Source organism: Macaca nemestrina, chromosome 9, assembly GCF_043159975.1.
Source record: "Macaca nemestrina isolate mMacNem1 chromosome 9, mMacNem.hap1, whole genome shotgun sequence".
Taxonomy (NCBI): domain Eukaryota; kingdom Metazoa; phylum Chordata; class Mammalia; order Primates; family Cercopithecidae; genus Macaca; species Macaca nemestrina.
Window position 1 is genome coordinate 23,025,776 of NC_092133.1, and position 15,046 is coordinate 23,040,821.

Below are 15,046 nucleotides of genomic sequence, written 5' to 3' on the forward strand. Positions count from 1 at the left end.
TCACCTACTGAAATTAAATTCCTCCAGAAGAATTTAAAATATGATACGTCTACACAAAGACCACTATACAAATGCTCTCAGCAGCTTTATTCATAATAGCCAAAAACTAGAAACAATCTAAATATTCATCAGTAGTATGCGGATTTAAAAATTGCGATATGTTTATATGATGGAATATTACATAGCAATAAAAAGGAGTACAATAGCAACATATGAATTTCAAAAATGTGTGGAGGAAAAGCAGCAAGATACAGAAGAGTATAATGTATTATTCCATATATTTGAATTTCTAGAAATGAAAAATTAATTCATATTGACAAAAAGCAGATCAATGGTTTCCTGGGACCAAGGGGACTGACTACAAAGGGGCATAAGAAACCTTTTTGGGGGTGGTAAAAATGTGCTAATTTATCTGAAGTATGTAACTATGAGTAGAATTACTAATCATAGGTGGTTGTATGTTCTGGTTTTATGAACCATCAGACCTTTTCCCAAAGTGGTTGTACCAATGGTGGTGGTTTACACTCCCACCAGCAGTATACAAGAGTCTCAGTTGCTCTCTGTCCTCAACACTTGATACTGTGAGTCTTTTTAATTTTAGCCACACTGGTGGATATGTAGTAGTAATTTGTGATTTTAATTCACATTCTCTGAAGACTTTCCAATGTGTATTGGCTTTGGGAAATGCTTTTGCCCATTTTAAAAATTAAAATTGAGTTATCTGTATTTTTCTGATTATATTGTAGAATTTCTTTGTATAATGTGGAATTGAGTTATTTGCCAAATATAAATGTCAGTATAGCTTAAATTTGTATTATTCTTTTTATAAGTGAGGACAAACATCTTTTCATTGATTAAGAACTACTTGTATTTCTTTTTCTGAAGAGTCTTTATCCTTCGCCCATTTTAAAAATTGTTTTGGCATTATTTCATATAAATGATAGGAACTCTTTATATTATATGTTATGAAGATAAGATTAGCCTTTTGCCTTAATGTCAATTGCATTTTTTTTTTCTTAGCTTGACACTTGTCTTTTGGCTTCACTTGTGGTGTATTTTTTGGACATGCAAAAAATTCTTTTTTTAAAAGAATTTATTAACCTTTTCTTTTAGATGTGTGGTCATTTTTAAGTCCAATGTCCCCATTAGATACCAAAAAGAGGTGATTCAGGCAATGTCTAGCCACCTTGAACTGAGCCTATGGAAGGGCCTGAGCTAGTGGGGAGGGGAACAGGGTCTCAAGTCCTCTTTCTGCTACTTATGAGCTGTGGATCTTTAGGCAAGTCCCTTTACCTCCCCTTGGCGCAGTTTCTTTTTCTGCAAAATGGGGATATTGGGGCCCACCTTACAGAGTTGATGTAACAATTAAATGAGATATTATATGAAAAGCACCTAACACACAGCTGGCACAGAGTATAAACATTCCATACAAGGTACTTCTCTCTCTCTAAATGGTGTATGTGTGTGTGTGTGTGTGTATAACAGGTGTAAGTAAATGTGTGTGTGTCTGTGAGTAGGAGGAAGCAGGGCCCAGCTGTAGGATACAACACACAGTTGGCTCAATTACTCATGGCCTCAAGATTAAAAAGCGGCTCCAAGTATTTACAGGCCCCCGGATAATTGCAAATCCCACAGCCTGGCTCCAGGCCAGAGCACTCTGCCTACCCTCCCCTCCCCCACCTCCTCCACTGGTGGTCAGAACCTGGCTCCCCTACTCCCTGTGATGGCCTGGCCCACAGATACCCAGAGGATTTGAGACTCCAGGGTGGTCTTGAAGGGGAGAGACTGGGGCCTTGGTGGTCTGCTAAGCCTTCTGGAGATCCCCATCTGGACTGCTTGCCTGCTCTGGGGACCTCTCCAGGCAAGGAGATCAGTGTAGAGTCAGTGAGTAGAGGGGCTCTACATGGCCTGGGACTCTCCCCCTTAACACCTTGGCTCAGCCAGACTTGCAAATCTCATTCCTCAACACACTGGAGTTCACAGAGCAAGTGGGGCTTTATGTCTCAGTGTTTCTGAGAAAGGGCCAGGAATTCCCTTTTTGTGTATCCATTCTTCCAGAGCTTCGGGAGAGCTGGCAGTTTAAAGGAGTCCTGCTGAGAATCTTCTAGGCAGACCAGGTACCTCTTCCCTGTGGAGCTTTGTGAAGCTGTTTTTCTCTGACTTTGCTAAAGATGAGAGGTGCATAGACACCTCTGGAACTAGCTGGAAAGGTGGCATGAGGCCAGGCAGGTCTCTCTGTTTCCCCAGTAGTGCCAGTCAGCCTCACAGGGCTCTGGTGCTAGGAAAAGGCTCATGGCCAGCACATCCATGCTCCTTCTTGTTCTACTCACTAGGGAAGTGGGCACCAAGAAGGGATATGATTTGCCTGAGGTCACTACATTAGAAGCAAGTCCAAGCAGAGATCTAGAAACCAGGAGCGCACTCTTTCCTCCTTCGTGTTCCCAGCATCAGACACAGGGTCTTTAGTGTAATGGAAGCTCAGAGTGATGGTTGGCTGAATTCAAATACCAGGTTTCCTGATGGCTGATCCAGTACTGATCCAGTTCTCTCCCAAGATGGCACTGGAAATATTCTATGCAAATACTTTGTAAAATACTTGTTGAGGGTAACTGTGGTAGATTAAAGATGACTGCAAAATCATGGCTATTCCTCCATGGGGAGGTGGAACCCAATTCTCCTCTGTGTGAAACTAGGCTGGGCTTAGTACCTGCCTGACAAATTGAATGATGTGAAAGTGATGTTCTAGGACTTCCGAGGCTAGGTCAAAAGCAATTTAGCAGCTTCCCCTTTAGCCATTAGTTAGCACTCCCTCTTGTAAACCTGAGCTTCCGTGTAAGAAGTCCAGCCACACTGAGACCACCAGGCCAGAGAACTCACTTGCAGGCCCCTGGCTGACAGCGTCTCTGAGCCCAGCCTTCTCACTTCCCCTAAACACACACCAGACACGGGAGTGATGCCGTCTTGGGCCCTCCAGTCCATCTGCTCTCTCCATCCCACTTAGGCAACCACCACTAATGCCATGTGAGACAAAGAATCACCTAGTGAGTCCTGCGTGGATTTCCGATCTTCAAATTCATAAGATGCAATCAAATCGTGCTTGTTTCAATCTACCTGAGTTTTGGTGCCGTCTGTTACACAATAGTAAATAACTGTAGGAAAACTTTCCCTCTTCAGGAGCTGCTGTTGAGCCCGTTCCAGAGTGAGTACACACAAACTTACCCAGCCCCAAATATTGCAAATGTAACCTGGCTGCCAACTGGCACAAAAAGCTAAACCTAAGTCTCACGTAGCAAGCACTGTGCGCAAGGCACTCTGTTCACACATAGTTCTCAAGCCACCTTTTTAGATAGTTTCATGTGGTGTCTCCATTTTACCAGAGAGGAAACGGAGACAAAGGTTAACAGACTTGCCCAAGACCACGCAACCTAACAAGTTGCACAGCTGAGACTCAAAACCCACACCTTTTTCCAGAGTCTACATGTATTGTCTGCCTCGACGAGTGGGCGCTTCCTGGGGCTCTCCCCACTTAGGAGACATCATGCCCCCACAGGCTGTGTTTGTGACACGAGGGACTCTGGAGTAGATGTGGGAGTGAGGGTTCCAAAGCCCAGGAGAGCTGCCTCCAGGGTGATGAATGAGTCCAAACCCCAGGCCCAACCTCATTCCATCCACCCAAGCCCCCTCCTCAGGCCCCTGTCACAGCTGCCACCATCACAGCCTCCCATCCAATTATAAGCCCCAGACCACCCCCCTCCCTGCCTCCTCCTCCTCCTCCTTCCAGTCCACAGGAGGGCAGAGACCCATCCTTCCTGGGAACAGTGCTAAAGCTGGAGCACAAATCTATCAAAGGCCGTGCCAGCTGCTGTCATCGCTGTGGCCCCCGCTTGCTGAGCTCATTCCCTGGGGTCCAAGGCAGCTGGTGCTGAAGAGGGACAGGAATGAGGGCCCTGCAGTGAGGATGTGTGGAATCCTGCAGTTGCCTTTGTTTAGATGTGTCAGACCACACCAGGCCTGGGCTCTGCACCTGCTGCTGGAGGAAGTCACCTCCTACCTCCCACCCAGTGCATGAACATGTACACACACACAGTGCCACCTCTACCTCCTGCTCAGGACATGCTCGCTCTCTCTCTCACACACACAGAGTGTCTCCTCTACCTCCCGCTTCAGTGTGTGCCCACACACATACACATACGTATGCTGACATAGTGTCACCTCAACCTCCCACTCAGGGTATGTTTATACACAATACACACACACACAGTGTTCCTTCTACCTCTGACATCAGTGTTCAGTGTGTGCTGACACACACACACATCCAGTGTCACCTCTACCACCCATTCAGCGGCCTCCCACACAGTTGGCTCAGTGTGCGGAAGTGATGTGGAAGCTCCCACACAGGCCTGATAATTCTGGTCTTCCCCACTTAGTTGGTGACTCTTTCCTAATCTATTTTTATTTTCAGAGATGGGGTCTCAGGGCCTCACTCTGTTGCCCAGACTGGAGTGCAGTGTTGCAATCACGGCTCGCTGCAGCCTCCAACTCCTGAGCTCAAGGGATCCTCCTGCCTTAGACTCCCAAGTAGCTGGGACTAAAGGTGTGTACCAGCACTGCTGGATAAATTTTTTTTTTTTAACTTTTTGTCAAGACTTTTTTCACTTTGGCCAGGCTGGTCTTGAACTCCTGGACTCCCGTGACCTTCCTGCCTCAGCCTTCTGAGTAGCTGAGATTACAAGCATAAGCCACCATGCTTGACCCTGTTACTAATCTAAGTTTCAGTTTTCTCATCAGAAAAATTGGCTAATCAAAGCATCAAACTTACAGCTTTTTATATTTCAGGTCCTCACCAAATGATTGAATAAAACCAAAGAGTCACTCCCCAAATCTATCATTCAACCCTATGGTGCAGGTCCCTAACCCCACTCCCTGTACACTTTCCCTTCCTTCCCACCATCCCACACACACGGACCTTGACCTGAGCTGCTCCTTATCAGGCCTGCCTTCCTCATGGCCACCCTCTGAGGCCTGAAGTGGGTGGTCAGAGGAGCTTCCTATGTTTTGGAAATGTATCTAATACTTGGAAAGACGTGACAAGCTCACTGGATGTTCTTTCAAAGCCACACTACAGCATGGTCCAACAGACCCTCTAAGGGTCATCTGACTCTCCAGGGGAAAGTGGCTTTAATTGACCCGCTATTTTCTACTGATTAGACCCAGGCTCTGTAAATGAGATGTTAACTTGCAGGGAAATAGGGGGCTGGTAAACTGGAAGTGACTCTTGTCTGCTAGAAAAGATAAGCCTAGGGCCGGGTGCAGTGGTTCATGCCTATAATCCCAGCATTTGGGAGGCTGAGGTGGGTGGATCACGAGGTCAAGAGTTCGAAATCAGCCTGACCAATATGGTGAAACCCCCTCTCTACTAAAAATACAAAAATTAGCCGGGTATGGTGGCGGGCACCTGTAGTCCCAGCTACTCGGAAGGCTGAGGTAGGAGAAATGCTTGAACCTGGGAGGCGGAGGTTGCAGTGAGCCAAGATCGCACCACTGACTCCAGCCTGGGCGACACAATGAGACTCCATCTCAAAATAATAAAATAAAATAAAGATAAGCCCAAAGGTTAATGTCCTAGAGAACTTTTGTCATCCTGCTGGTTCCCTCATTAATAAGTCCCTGACAAATTCTCACTATAGCCTGTAAGAGAATCATGATTTCAACTTTGCAAAAATTATGCTTCAACACTGATCTCAGGTTTCCAGAGGAGGTCAGAACTGGGGTGAGAGAACCTCTGAGGGTGAAAATTGGGAGGAAGAAGGTTGAAGTCTCTGTGAAGGATGACAAGCCATAGGGTAGAGAAGGCTGAGCTTCAGGCAGGAAGTGCCCCTGTGTCCTGAGTAAATGGTGCTGAGGATGCTGTGGGAATATGTGGGGTGGGAGTGTTTGGGGGAGGCAGGAGAAGAGGAGCAGGCAGAACTGGAAGAGGTGATTGCTAAAAAACAGTGGTCAAGCCGGGCGCGGTGGCTCAAGCCTGTAATCCCAGCACTTTGGGAGGTGGAGACGGGCGGATCACGAGGTCAGGAGTTCGAGACCATCCTGGCTAACACGGTGAAACCCCGTCTCTACTAAAAAAAAAAAAAATACAAAAAGCTAGCCGGGCGAGGTGGCTGGCGCCTATAGTCCCAGCTACTCGGGAGGCTGAGGCAGGAGAATGGCGTAAACCCGGGAGGCGGAGCTTGCAGTGAGCTGAGATCCGGCCACTGCACTCCAGCCCGGGCGACAGGCGAGACTCCGTCTCAAAAAAAACAAAACAAAACAAAACAAAACAAAAAAAAAAACAGTGGTCAAGCAAAGTGGCCACCAAACCAGGAACTCATTGGTCTCTCTTCCTAAACCTGGGAGAGAAGGTGGATGAGGAAATCTGGTCTCTACGGGAGAGTGTTTCAAAGAAAAGAAACCTCAAAAAACATTCTCATGGAGTAAAAGGAAGGTTCCAGAAGGCTTGGTGATACGAGTTTTTTGGAGGAGGTGGGGGTGAATATGGAAGATGGCAGGATGCAAGGAGCGGCTCCTGAGGTCCAGGAATGAAGGCAGCAGGGTGGGAAGCCTTCTGGAAGGAAGCTGAATCATAATGAGGCCTGTGACAGACTGACCAGGTCTGGGGCTTCCTACTGGAACAGGGCCTGGTGTGGACTCAGAGATCAGGGATGCTTCAGGTCTGAGTTCTGAATGCTGGGCAGGGACCATTGGGGTTTTTCTTGGTGGGCTAGGCTAGAGGAGACAACTATGGAGTTGGTCACACTTCATGCATGACCACAGCAGCTTTTAACAGAAGTTCCCCAGAAACCACTGGTACAAGGACAGTATCAGGTGGCAAGGAGCAGCCATAAGGCCCCCAGCAGCATATCTGCACCACCAGGGCTGTGATTACCCCCAAGTCCCACCCTCAGAGCTGCTGCCAGCATAGACTTATCAGCTGTGAACTTCAGGTTTCTCCTAATGAGGAGGCCGATGAATCAAACTGGCTAGTTTACAATTACTCTCCGCTCAAGAAAGGAATGAGCTTAATAGCCCCGAGTAAAATGGGGCAGTAGCACATTACCGTGGCTGGTCAGGATGGAGACATTGGCTCGCTCATCTCTGTAACCCCAGCTCTCCAGCTTGGGGGCCTCTCTCTCTAAAATTCTGCCAGTTTTAGGGGCTCCCCTCTATATCCAGTTGCTGTGCCACTGTTTATTTACCATAGTAAAGATAAATTTCACTTTCCTCATTGGATAAAAACAAACAAAACAAAAAATCTCTGCTGCTTTCTTTGGTATAGATGCCTCAAAAAGGACGTCTCCCAGGTTCACAAACCATCCTTTCCAAAGGTCAAAGTTTTAGCCGACCTAACTCCACCCTTTGAGGTCAATATATTTCCCTGGTTAGCAGGTCTCACCTGTGGCCCTCCTGGGCCCTGCCCGAGACCCAGTGTAGAATCTCCAAGGGGAGAGACTAGAAAAATCACTTTCAAGTGAATTTGATAATGAGGCAAAGACTGGGTAGGTTTAGATTAGAACCTCTCCAGTTTGCTAACAAGATAGTACGCTGGGTTCCACACACATTTCTAGACAAAGTTCTGGCAAAGCTATTCCAGAATCTTACCTCACCGCTAGGTTCCCCTCGGGGTGGGGGCATGGGGGGCAGATGAACTAGGCCTCACAGCACGCAGCTTCTCTCTAACACCCATTCCTCATTTCTCTATGGGTAGAATCTAGTTAAAGAGAACCATGGCAAAGACAGAAGTAGTCTGTGGGGCAGTCTCCGAGGGGCCAAGTAGCCAGGGTATTGAAGGAGCTAGCCTACCACACATGGAACACTCACTCATTGCCAGAGAGGCTAGACGTCACTGTGGACCTCCGAGGTGGACGAGGCCTGCTGTGAAGCTGACTTCCACCACTTACAGCTGCGTGGCCATGAAGGATAATAACCTCTTTAAGGCATAGTCCACTCCTTCAGAACATGAACAGAACAGTAATTCTTTCAGGGTTGCTGTGAGCTTTGTCTACCACGAAGAACAGAAATTACTCAGCATAGAACCTGACGCATAGTCAGTGCTCAGTGAGTGCCAGCTACTATGTATTCAACAAACACTGGGTAAAAATAACAAAAACAAAACAAAAACAGATAGGCCTGGCCCCAGCACAGAACTTACAGGGTACAGGATCTTAAAGGGACATTTACCTCTAAAATAATAGAAGACAATGGGTATTTGTTTTTAAAGTGACAGGAAAATAACTGTGGGTCAGAAATGAATTTTTTTCTGACCCCTAGAAGCAGGGAAAAAAAAAAAGAGGATGAGAGTCCTGACCTTGCCCCTTCTTTAGACTTAAGTTTGTTGGAGCTAAAATAGAGTATAGCGGCACAGAAAAGGGGTGTGTCTTACACATCGCAGAGCATTTAGCCTTGGGACAAATTGTTACCCCCGCACCTGCCGTAATGTGTCTGACAGCTTGGCTACCTGGAACTGTTTCGAGTTGTCAGCTTCCATATCCCTCCTGATATGGTTGGCTCTGTGTTTCCATCAAAATCTCATCTTGTAGTTCCCATAATCTCCACAGCTTGTGGGAGGCACCAGGTGGAGATAATTGATTCATGGGGGAGGTTTTTCCCCATCCTGCTCTCGTGATAGTGAGTTAGTGCTCACGAGATCTGATGGTTTTATAAGGGGTTCCCCCCGCTTCGCTGGGTGCTCAGGCTCTCTTCTGCTACCCTGTGAGGAGGTGTTTTCCCACCGTGATTGTGAGTTTCCTGAGGGCTTCCCCAGCCATGTGGAACTGTGAGTCAATTAAACCTCTTTTCTTTATAAATTTCCGAGTCTCAGATATTCCCTTCATGGCAGTGTGAGAACAGACTAATACACCTCCCTATATCAAGTGTCCCAAATTTCTCCTTAAAAATCCTCTTATGGCCGGGTGCAGTGGCTCACACCTGTAATCCCAGCATTTTGGGAGGCTGAGGGGGGCAGATCATTTGAGGTTAGGAGTTCGAGACCAGTTTGACCTACATAGTGAAATTATATCTCTACTAAAATACAAAAATTAGCCGGGCATGGTGGTGGGCGCCTGTAATCCCAGCCACTCGGGAGGCTGAGGCAGGAGAATTCCTTGAACCCAGGAGGTAGAGGTTGCAGTGAGCTGAGATCGTGCCATTGCACTCCAACCTGGGCTACAGAGCAAGACTCCCTCTCAAACAAAAAAACCCTCTTATACCTGCAAACTACGAAGTGAAACATAATTAATTGGATGTGAGAACCAAAAGAGAAATGAAATGCTTGGGGGCAGAACCACAATCCTGCTTTTCAGAGCCGGGAGGTGAAGCAGGGCCGGGCCAGTTTCCTGCGAGAAAGCAGAGTGCTAAGCGGCAGGGTCACGAACAGGCACAGGGTAGTGCTAGTGCTCGGCGTGCAACCTTGCCCAGTCCTCCCACTACCAATCCTCCACTAGCCTTTTCCTTTTCAAAACTGGGAGTAGAGACTAGGGTTGGGCCAGGTGAGAGGAGCTGAAAGTTAACTACTAGAGAATAGCAGAATCAAAGGCACTCAGCCGGCAACCTACTCTGCTGAGATGCACGTGGGGCATACAGCGCGAGAAAAGGGGCTCCTGGTTCTGAATTTGCAGCTCCTCCTCAGGTACCATCTGAAAGAGCCTCCATCACCCAGGATCTTGTTAAAACAAAGCCTTCTGCTTTTGTGGCATGGCGTCCCAAGGGTGTGAGGACGGAGATAGCAGGAAACAATACACCACAGATTTATAGACAGCTTTGAAACCAACAAAGGTGCTTTTTGCCCTTCCTTGTGGCTGGTCTATCTACAAGTGTTGACACTGGTTTCATTTTAAATTTAAAATGGCAGCTAGAGAGGTTGGTGGAATAGGATAAGCCAGGACTCTACTCTGTTTCACTGCTTTCCGACAGAAATTGTTAGACAAGTTACTTTGCCCTCGTGAAACTTAGTTCCTCTTCTGCAAACTGGGGTTAACAGCACCCACTTCAAAGTCGCTGCCCTTAAGAGAGATGATAAAAGGGCCCATCTGGTACCTAGTAGGTAATTATTATGCACAAAGTGCATACATTGATATACAAAAAGAAACTCTCTGAAAGACTGTAATCCTTCTGCCCCAAGGAATCAAGAAATTACTTGAAATCAACGAACCCCTCTTCATCTACTCAGCCAAGGGCAGAAGTTAGATGGACAGACCCCCTGCCTAGAAGCATGTCCATAAGAAAAAGAAAAACCAAAAGGCAAGGGTCACTGGGAAGACCTCTTTGGCACCAGCTTCAGTGGTTTCTCTTTGTTGAAGTTTCTCAGAATCTCACAAATGAGATGAGCTCTGTCCATCACAAGGCCATGCTCAACGGTCTTGCCAGCATTCCCATCAGTGTCAAGGCAGAATGTTGCATCTCAGAAGACGAGATTTAGCCTGCTGTGTGACCCCTGTGCTGAGGTAGAGGGGCAGGGCTGTGTGTGGGCTCCCACACGCCTGCTCTCCATGGGGATGAACTCTTTAAACAGTAGAGAAACGGGACTTCTGGAACAATCCTAAGGCACATAACAGCCACATAATCCCAAGACTACAGGGATTCTAATAAGATTTCTAATAAGAAAAGTCAGCAAGTATTCCCTTCACTCTGTGAAAGAACATAAGAGCCCCCAATTTAGACTGTCTTGTTGGGGAGATGACTTAAAAATGGTAAACCGAAAAGCAACATAATAGGTGAAGCCATTTCAATTAAGGGATGCCAGGTTAGAGACAGCGAATGAGGAAAATTACAATAGAACAACCTCTTCTGGGTTTATATGAGGATTCAGAAAGTATAGAGGAAGAAAACTGCTTTGAGGAGAAACAAGTAGGGCTACTGCAAGAAAGGGCTACTGTGTGATGGTTGATACTGAGTGTCAACTCGATTGAATTGAATAATGCAAAGAATTGTTGCTGGGTGTGTTTGTGAGGGTGCTGCCAAAGGAGATGAACATTTGAGTCAGTGGGCTGGGAGAGGCAGACCCACCTTCAATCTGGGTGGGCACCATCTAATCAGCTGCCAGTGCAGCTAGACTAAAACAGGCAGATGGAAAGAGCAGACTTGCTGAGTCTTCCAGCCTTCATCTTTCCCGTGCTGGATGCTTCCTGTCCTCTAACATCGGACTCCAAGCTCTTCAGGTTTTGGACTCTTGGACTTACACCAGCGGTTTGCCAGGGGCTCTCAGGCCTTCAGCCACAGACTGAAGGCTGCACTGTTGGCTTCCCTGCTTTTGAGGTTTTGAGACTCTGACTGGTTTCCTTGCTCCTCAGCTTGCAGACAGCCTATTGTGAGACTTCACCTTGTAATCATGTGAGTCAATACTCCTTAGTAAACTACCCTTCATATATACATCTATCCTATTCCGTCCCTCTAGAGAACCCTAATACAGACTGCCATTTTGTTAACAAGATCCCATTAAATAGCTGCTGAATACCTTTCTAAGCAACAATCCAACCTGTTGCAAGCACTAGGTACCTTGGCTAAAAGCATCCAGTTACTGAGCTGCAGTTAACACATAGTTCAAAAACTCTTGCAACAGAGAAATCTGAAGAATATCACACCTTGACCATCTCATTGCTCCTGGAACTCTACTGTAAGAAACTAGTTTGTAAAACTAGACTGAAAAAATGGAGGGGTTGGCATGTGTCAAGGGCCCCCTCTAGTGACTCTGGAAAAAAAAGTGAAGTAATTTGGGATTGAGGATACTGGGAGAAAAAATAGCAGCCCAGACAGTGCTGAAGAAAGCCTCAGCCTTATCTGCCTTTGCAGCCCTCATTTCTAATTCTGAGGTGGTACGATAGATTCCTGTGTTTGAAGACCTCTCCTAGCAAAGACCTCTGCCTCAGAAGTGTTAGGGACTTCCAGTACATTACACCTTAACTGCCTCTGTTAGTCCCAAATGATTTGGCCTTAAACCCATGTCCTTCGATTTTCTGTGGTGGTGGGTTTTTTTCACCCATATGTACTTCCATGTTTCCAGCCTTTATCGCCGTCATTGTTAATTGCTGAATAATTTTAGGTGTATATTTATAAAGCCAAAGCAGGACTTGTGATCACTGCACACTTTGATGTTTGATAATCAACTTTCCAGGCACTGATCTGAACACACAGTATCCATGAGATAACATTCAAATCTTAATGTCTCTTTCCAATAATAGACTTATACCAACCAATGTGAGGACTTCAGAGAGGAAATATATCCATGTGCTTCTTGCAAACCTAATCGCTAGGCTGCCTCATGTCCCTGTGCAATTACTGGCTGCCACAAGGGCTCTTACACCCAGGAGACTCTCTGTCTCTAGGAAGGGGAGAGTGAGTGCCACATGGTGGCAGATTTATGGAGCAACACTGGCATCTTTCATGCAGAAGACTGGCAGCCAGGAGTAATCCAGTCCCCCTAGGACACTGACACAAGTGATCGGAGTATACCTAAATAGGTGCGGTCTAAAGAAAACAGGAGTGGGGAGGCAAAGGGCAAAGAAAACCAGAGATGGTGAATTGTGCCCTTAAAATCTATTTCTCTGTGTCATGTGGAGGATCAGTCAACACTGTGCTCTCTCTCTCCCATTTACATAGTTAACTTGGGAGAAAGAAAGAGCTAATGTATTAAAGAGTCTGTCCTACTTCTGAAGCAGGAAAGCCAGGACTTGGTTCTGGCTCTGTGGGTTAAGCTGTGTGTGCTCACTTATTCATTTGGGTCACTTACCTAATCTGGACTTCAAATTTCCTCATCTATAAAATTGAAGTATTAAACTAAAAAATGTTGTATCTCTGGATCTAAATATATCCTGTGAAGTACTAACTTAGACAAAGTGTAGATATGAAAGCCATTTTTTTATTTTTTTGAGACGGAGTCTCACTCAGTCGCCCAGGCTGAAGTGCAGTGACACAATCTCAGCTCACTGCAAGCTCCGCCTCCTGGGTTCATACCATTCTCCTGCCTCAGCCTCCTGAGTAGCTGGGACTACAGGTGCATGCCACCAGGTCTGGCTAATTTTTTGTATTTTTAGTAGAGATGGGTTTCACCGTGTTAGCCAGAATGCTCTCGATCTCCTGACCTCATGATCCACCCACCTCGGCCTCTTGAAGTGTTGGGATTACAGGCATGAGCCACCATGCCTGGCCGAAAGCCATTTCTAAGAAGACATGTTTTGTGAAATCTGATCTCTTGCCAAAATAATATTCCTTCTAGAAATGTTAACCCACTTCATCAAGAATTACTTACTGTGACCAAAATAAAAGCTGTTAATACTTCTAGGCAATAGGCAATTGAAATATTCTGTTCTTACTTTTCTCGGATGAAAAGAATAATTGTTTCTTCCAAAAGATAAAACTAAGGAAACAAGGATATCACTGTTGCTCAATATTCACAAAAAAGGAGAAGATAATTTCCACCTAATTACATATAACTTCAAAACAAGGGCCAGGTGCAGTGGCTCACACCTGTAATTCTAACACTTTGGGAAGCCAATGGTCACTTGAGGCCAGGAGTTCAACACCAGCCTGGGTAAAGTGAGACCCCTATCTACTTAAAAGCACATACCTGTAATTCTAGCTACCTACTTGGGAGGGTGTGGTGGGAGGAACCCTTGAGCCCAGGAGTTGGAGATGACATCGAGCTATGATTGAGCCATTGCACTCCAGCCTGAACAAGAGTGAGGCCCTGTCTTCTCTTTAAAAAAAGAAAAAAAAAAAAAAAGGAAAATACCAAGTAGGGAAGGAAAGATCCTCCTAAGTAGCAGGCTAACACTTTGCTGTTACCATTTAAACTGCGTTAATGTGCAACTGGTTCCATTTACACTTCCCTCCATTTAAGATAGCGGACTAAGCATAAATACACAAACCTGGATTATTAGCATTCCAGGATAAGGAGATATGCCTGAGTAAAAAGATACAGAATGAATAGTATTTCGTAAATGTAACACTTTTTCCTCCTCCCAGGCTCAAGTGACCCCTTCCACCTCAGCCTCCCAAGTAGCTGGGACTACAGGTGTGGCCACCACACCCAGGTAATTTTTAAATTTTTTGTAGAAATGGGATCTCACTATGTTGCCCAGGCTGGTCTCAAACTCCTGGCTCAAATGATCCTCCTGCTCCAGCTTCTAAAAATGTTGGTATTACAGGTATGAGCCACTATACCTAGCAGAATTTTTATGAAAAGTTCTTAAATCTTTAAGACAGAACATAATCTCGGTACCTCTGTAGCAAGCACAACAACTGGAAGCTGTATCCTGTGTAAGACCATTTACTGGGTGATAGTGAAATCTGAATACTGTTCACTTTACTTAAACACTAGTATTCTCCCTTTGTGGGAAGCTGAATCAAAGTACTAGTCCTTTTATTTAGAGTTTGTTTTGTTTTTGGATGGAGTCTCGCTGTCTCCTAGGCTGGGGTGCTGTAGCACAATCTTAGCTCACTGCAACCTCCACTGCCCAGGTTCAAGCAATTCTCCTGCCTCAGTCTCCCGAGTAGCTGGGACTATAGGCCCGTGTCACTTCGCCCAGCTGATTTTTGTATTTTTAGTAGAAATGGGGTTTCACCATGTTGGTCAGGCTGGTCTTGAGCTCTTGACCTCAAGTGATCTGCTCGCCTCGGCCTCCCAAAGTGCTGGGATTACAGGCGTGAGCCACCGCACCTGGCCTCGAGAGTTATTAAAAGAGAAACACTTTTTAAGAATTAACTAAATATTTCCAAAGACAAGTTTGCTATTGCTTACTTTTAAAAAAGGAATCCTCCCTTTCTATTTCTCCATTTTCTACTGACTATATTATTCACAGTAAAATTATTTCTATAAATTGCATCATTTTATAAAATTACTTTTTCACTAATTTTGAGTAGACAAATCCTTAACCTACATATTAACCATTTCATGTTTTACATCTTTTTCAAAAACAGCATAAAAAGTAAATAAAAATCCTTACAAATATTCACACTGACTTCTAGGACTCTAAGCTGGGAAAATAATCCTAAATTTTGGGAGTTTTATGTATAAAAG